Here is a 6,766-nt window from a genome sequence, read left to right as displayed (position 1 = left end):
TAAGATCTCTAGAATCCAGTTCCTGAATTTCAACGAGAATCCAAAAGAATCTAGGACAGCCAGCAAAAAATTCCAGTCTAGAGTGTCAAATGCTTTTTTAATGTCAATTTTCAGAGCCATGTTGCCCCCAAAGCATTTTTTTTTAGTAAATTGACACCTTCAGAAGCCAAGGCAATGCAGTGATGAATACTTCTGCCTTTGATGAACCCAAACTGATTTGGAGAGGTGATTCTGGCGGCAATCGGTGCAATTCTGTCTGCAAGGATCCTGGAGATGATCTTATAATTGAAATTGCCCATGGCCACTGGCCTGAATTACTGAATTTCATTGGCTCCTTCAACTTTTGGAATGAGCGAAATGATGCTAGAGTTCAGACCGGGAAGCATATAACCAGAATCAAAGAAACTGGCAACCATTCTACACACATCCGGGCCAACAATATCCCAACAATACTGATAAAACGCCCCTCCAAACCCATCCGGTCCTGGGGAACTGTCCCTATTCATGCCGAAAACCGCATCTCTGATCTTCGTATCGCACGGCATTCTGGTGAGATCTTCATTGTCAATATCCGACACCTTCCTTAGAATCACCGCGCCAATAGCTTCGTAATTAACATGTCGTATGCTCCCAGTAAACAGTGACTCATAATAGTCAACAACATGCTGAGCCAACACCGTCTCATCACTCACAATGGTATTGTCAATAAGAAGACTGTTCAGAGAAGCATGTACCTTTCTAATTTTAGCTGACCGTTGAAAGAATGTGGAGTTACGATCACCCGCAGCCAGCCATTTCTCCCTGCATTTATCCCTGAGGAGCATTTCTTGTCTGAGCAACTGCAGGTCAAGATCGCGCTGAGCAGCCAGTTCAACAGCAGCGCTGTCATCATCTAGACCATGTCTGGAGATCTCATCCTGAACTTCATTCAGTTTTTTCATAGCATCTATGATGTTGTTTTCAACCCTCCCAAACACCTCAAGATTCCACGCACGGAGTTTAGGTCTAAGAGTCTTTAGCTTGTGGCATAACAGCTGAGCGGGTGGAAGAGATAGCGAGCAAGAAGACCAATGATCAGAAACCAATTTGTGCAAAGAGTCATGGGTCGTCCACATAGATAGAAACCTGAATCTGCCCTTGCGTGCAGTCCCATTGGTGCAAGAAACAAGAATCGGGCTGTGATCAGATTTATTCCGAGGGAGAACGGAACACTGGATCCTGTCCCAACAATCAATGAATGTCTCATTGACCAGAGCCCGATCCAATTTACATTCCACGTGAGCATCCCCAAGTCTATCATTCGACCAAGTAAACTGCAAGCCCGAGCTCTCCACTTCTGTCAAATTTCCCATGCTTATGAATTCACGAAACTCCCTGCAGCTTGATTGAGAAGGTGGCCTACCTGTTTTTTCATGCGCCCCTCTAATTGCATTAAAGTCTCCAAGCACCATCCTCTTTTCATTGCTTCCCAGACCCAGTACTGATTCCCAGAGCAAACGGCGCCTTACAGCGTTGTTATTTCCATACACACAGGAAATGAGGTAAACCTGCGAATTGAAGCTGAACCTAACAGAAATGTGCTGCTCATGTATTAAGACTGGGTGGCAGAAATTGTTGGAGCCAATCTTGCAAAATAACCACAAGGAATTGTTGTCATTACTAAAAAGGAATTGGAGACCAATAGAGTTCCAAAAGAACACAGAAGTTCTATCAAAGTCAATTAAAGGCTCAGATAAATAGACTAAATCTGGACGATTAGTTCTGCAAAGAAGCTTTAGGGCTCTCTGGGTACCCGTGTTTAGGATCCCCCTACAATTCCAGTATAGACAGATCATGTGTATTTGGCGGACAATCGAGCCCTTCCTCTCATCCGGGAATCGACTGATTTAGCTTTAGATTTTTTCCTGGTGGTGATCCAGTCACTTCCTTCCGCCGCATAGCCAGTATCATTACTAGTACCTTTATTTTTAGTTCTGAGAAGATGTTGATCCCATTCAAGAGATTCAGCCAGGAAATTTACCTCAATTTGCCTCTGGGTGGCTATCTCCCTTTCCCCCTCATCTTCGTCCAGACGACTGCTATCTTTAGCAGCAATAGATTCGCTAACCGGTTGCTCAGCACAATCCCCGCGGACATTCAGCACAGGTCTGTGAATAACCACTTGCAACTGGTTTTTGCCATTGTTACCATCCTCACTAGGAGCCAATTTACCCTCCTTTTCAATCTGGTCCTCCCCAGGGGTCAACAAGGAGACTTTACGCCACCTTTCGTTGGCCTTCTCCTGCTTCCTATCCTTCGCGGCTCTATGCTTTACTGGGTCAGCATTACGACGACATAGTGAAGATGAGTGGCCAATGGAGGAGCAGGTACCACAGATCATAAGGAGGTTCTCGTACTCAACATAGACCCACTACTTACTATCCTTTGTGTCTATCCGGAGCTCTGTTTAAATCTCGTTGGATAGGTCTACATCAACTAAGACTCTGGCATAATGCCCAAATTCCTCACTAACCGTATTTTGATCAAAACGAATAGGAACTCCTACAGCTCTGGCAATGCTAGCAAGGATCCTTGTGTCCCAAAATTCCCAGGGCAAGTTGTAGAAACGGACCCATACCTGAGCAGAGGAATTCTTGTGAAGATCAGGATTGAAGCCTGGACTCCAGGGCGAGAATCTGATGATGCCAGGTTTCAAAGCTATAGCACCAAGACCCCAAATATCCTGAATGGCGCTTTCATTAGGCATGATAATTTGATAGAAACCCTTCCCAAGGGATATAAGTTTCCAGTCAAGATTACGATTCCAAGCTCTGTTCAATTTTTGCTTGAGGTCGGCATGTCGCCAGGGACGATCTCCTTTGTTCAGAGAGACCCTGCCAATGACTGAGAACTGAACTGACTTTATTCGTTCCTCATATATTTCCTGAGGGATACGAACCGCACGGAAGCCTCCTTCCTCCGAAATCAGCGGAGGGGACGGTGCAGGAACCGCAGTGGAGGAGATGGACCCTTTGACGGCATCCGCAAACGAGATGGAAGGCTTGGCGGGCAAAGGTTTCTTATTAGCTTCGATAGTGTTCGAGGAGAAAAAGGCAAAGGCTTTCCGATCAAAGAGGTGAGCAATGGCCGGCGAGTCGCCGTCCACCGGTGAAGGAATCGCAGCCATGAGGTCAGAATCTAGGTCATCCTATTGGAGATCTTTTAAAATAATAAAATTATTCAGAGGAGCATATTTTTAATTATTGAAAGAAGAGAATACAAAATTTGCCTCTCTTGTTATGTTAAATCAATCAATCAATTAGTCAATATTTGTTTGGTAGAATTACTTAGTATAATATTGAAGTAGTAGTCATTGGATTGCTTAGAGAAGCAAACAAAATATTAAGATAGTGACAAAGACACTAAAATGATTAAAAAAAAAAAAGCATTCACAAATTTTCTTTTGGACAACTAAGTTTGCATATAAAACTGCTCCTACTAATTAAGTATGACGTAGGGGTGTTTGTTTACAGGAAATCTCTGCTTTTTCTAAGGGGTATTTATTTACTTACTTTTCATTTCATATTTGTCTCTTCACTTTAAAATGCAGAGTTTTAGGTATTTGGTTAGACACTTCTTGTTTGCCTTTTACAACTGAAAAGTAGCTTTTTACAAACGCATGGAATCTTTGCTTTTTCTAAAAAGCAGTTTTTTCCAAAGGCAACCAGTAAACAGGAACATTAATAAGTAAATAGGAACAACAAACAGTAAGTAGCCAAACAGACCCTTAATACATAAAAGAGTCTCTAAACTTGTCTTAAAAGCTTAATTTTCCCTAAATTTACAAATGTCCTTTTAATGCTCTTTGATGCAAAATCATCAATAATAGTAACATGCAAAATTATAAATAAAAATGTCAAATGGATCGAAAAAAATCCGGAACGCTTAAGTTTCAAATTTCAAATCTATAACATGCGAAGTCCCCATCCATTATGTCTCAAACAAAATTCAATCTAAAAAAACTAATTAGTTACAAAGTAGAGAAGAATTTTAACAAAATAATGAATTGTAAACATGAAATTAATTTTACATCAAAAAATAGTATAACTTAATGAAAAAAAAAAGATTTTTTTATTAGTAATAGAATGTAGAGAAGATTACTACATAGAAATTCCATAAGTTACTAGGTTTAAAACTTATTACATAATCTTAATTTCATTTTTAAAAAAAAATGAAAAATTGTCTAATGCATATAGGGGAGAAAATTACAATTTCAGTCTTAAATTTATCATTCATTAAATTTCACTCGGTGAATTTTTATACTAGATTTGGATTTTGGAACATGAAATTCATGACATACAACATCCTAAATATTAGAAAAATAAAATTATAACTACAATCAAAATTAACTAGAATTAGAGTTTTAGGTGAGATTTTTTTGTTTTATAATGTTTTTAGTTGAACCTAAATCTATGGGCCTGGTCTAAGTGGTCTTAATTTAAGTCTTTTTTTTATTAGCCTTTTTACATGAAATCATAATTAACTATAAAATTATAACTAAATTGTATGATAATAATTAATTCTCAATATGAAATTACTTTTAATATATCACAAATAAAGTATGATTTTATACCTTTAAAAAATTTAGCCCCCAATTCATAAAATTCTAAATCTTAAAAAATAAATTCTAACCCTCTAATTTATAAACTTTAGTCCTTACAATATATTAAAAATAATAATTTATTTAGTTTGATATAAATAAAATTATTACTTAACATAATTGTAAATAATTTTTTTAAATGATTTTTTATATAAATTTTCCTTGGGCTTTTTCCATGAATATCACAATTGGTTATAAAATTATAGTCAAATCCTATAACCCTAATTCATAAATTCTAAATCCTGAAAATTATATCCTAGAACTTTAATTTATAAATCCTAATTTTTAAAATAAATTAATAATAATAATTTTATTAGTTTGATATAATTTAAATTATTATTTACAATAATTGCATATAAGTTTTTAAAAAGTGAATTTCAGTACAAATTTCCCAAATATTATTTTAAGCATAACATAGATAAAAATAAAATTGGGCCTTTGAATTTGGGGGCTCTGTGCATTGGATCATCTTGCACCTCTAAAATTACAGGCCTGATAAACCCTTTAATTAGAGCTTGAAATAGCTTCATCCACAAATAATTAGTGCTAATACTGCACAAATTTTATATTTGGAATTTAAATTTATGAAAAATATAAAAATAAACTTTATGGTTTGTTCGATTTATAACCACAATACATATGGTTTAAAAGTTACAAATAAGAGTTTGTACTTTATAATTTTACAGTTAGAAGATATGTTAGTTAATTTTTTTTTTGTCAAACAATACTTATAATTTAGTTAATTTGCCATACGAAATCAAAATGTTGAACAAGACAACGATGCAAATTTAGGAAGATGGTAGATAAAGAAGAATAAATATTCAGATTTGGAATTGAAACAACTCTTCTATTCCGCTGATTGAGGGCCGGCCCTGGGCATAGGCCCGGGGTGCGTCCGTCTAGGGCCCAAGGCTAAAAGGGGCCTAAAAATTTCAATTTTATTGAATATATACTTTTTTTTGTTATAAATTTAGTTATAATGCCTATTAGGTCTAAAAATTGACCAAATAATATGATATTTTAGATCTAAAATGTACCAAAATTTCTATTTTATATAATTTTTTTTATTAAGGGTCCATTATCTCTTATTTCGTCTGGGGCACTTAAAACATCAGGACCGGCCCTGTGCTGATTTAGAAAAGAATGTTTGTAATAACATCAGGTTTGCAGAAACGAAATTAAAAAACAAAAAACGGATGGTAGGTGAAATTAAAAAAAAAACAGATGGTAAGTACATGAATTTTAAATTCAGGATGCTTTGAATTTCCACCTTAGGATTCTAATAAGCCTAGATCTAACGGTGAATGAGTAAATTCTACATGCTCATTAAGGTGCATGTGATCAAGACTGAGGGGCAACGTGAAAAACGTTTGAAAAATAAATAATTAATGAAAATATTAAATAGTAACTGAATAGTTAGATAAATTTAAAATTAATTTAAGATTCATGTAGGGTATTAATTGGGTTCAAATTCAATATATTTCAAAAAGGATTGGACTAAATTGCAGAGGGTCTTCTAACTTTGACTTTCCATGTAATTTCTTATTTTGGGCCAAAGCCCAAAATTTCTAAGTATGAGTAAATTTTCTTCTTTTTTGAAGGGGTATGAGTAGATTTTCTTTCCTATAATATTAAATTATGACATTAATCTCTATACTAATTTAGAACCTACAAGAATATTTTGAATTCACATTCCTTAATTGATAAAAACTAACCTTATTCTTCACATGACCACTCATCTTCTTATTCATTAATTATATTATTTAAATCAAATAAATTGGAAAAAATAAAATAAAATAAGAGAAACACAATTATGTTTTTCTTAAAGGAGAAGAAAATTTCAATACAATTTAGAATAAATAAAATTAGGAAATTTTAACTATTCCATCTATCCTGGCACAGAATAGGCAGTCCGAGCAAGTTCATGAGCTACACTATTGATTCTATTATTAGAGTTAGCCAAAATTCCAAAAAAATAATATCCCAATTTATCAAAATGAATATCTTACTAATTTTACATTGCGAAAAGTATAAAAATAAACCTCGTGGTTATATCTGTTTTCGATAGGCATCCTTATGGTTTAAAAATTTATAAAGGCCTAATACACAAATAACCCCCTGAACTTG

This window comes from Euphorbia lathyris, chromosome 1, assembly GCF_963576675.1.
Source record: "Euphorbia lathyris chromosome 1, ddEupLath1.1, whole genome shotgun sequence".
NCBI classification, from domain to species: domain Eukaryota; kingdom Viridiplantae; phylum Streptophyta; class Magnoliopsida; order Malpighiales; family Euphorbiaceae; genus Euphorbia; species Euphorbia lathyris.
The sequence above is the reverse complement of the archived record's forward strand: the minus strand, read 5'-3'. Positions refer to the sequence as shown.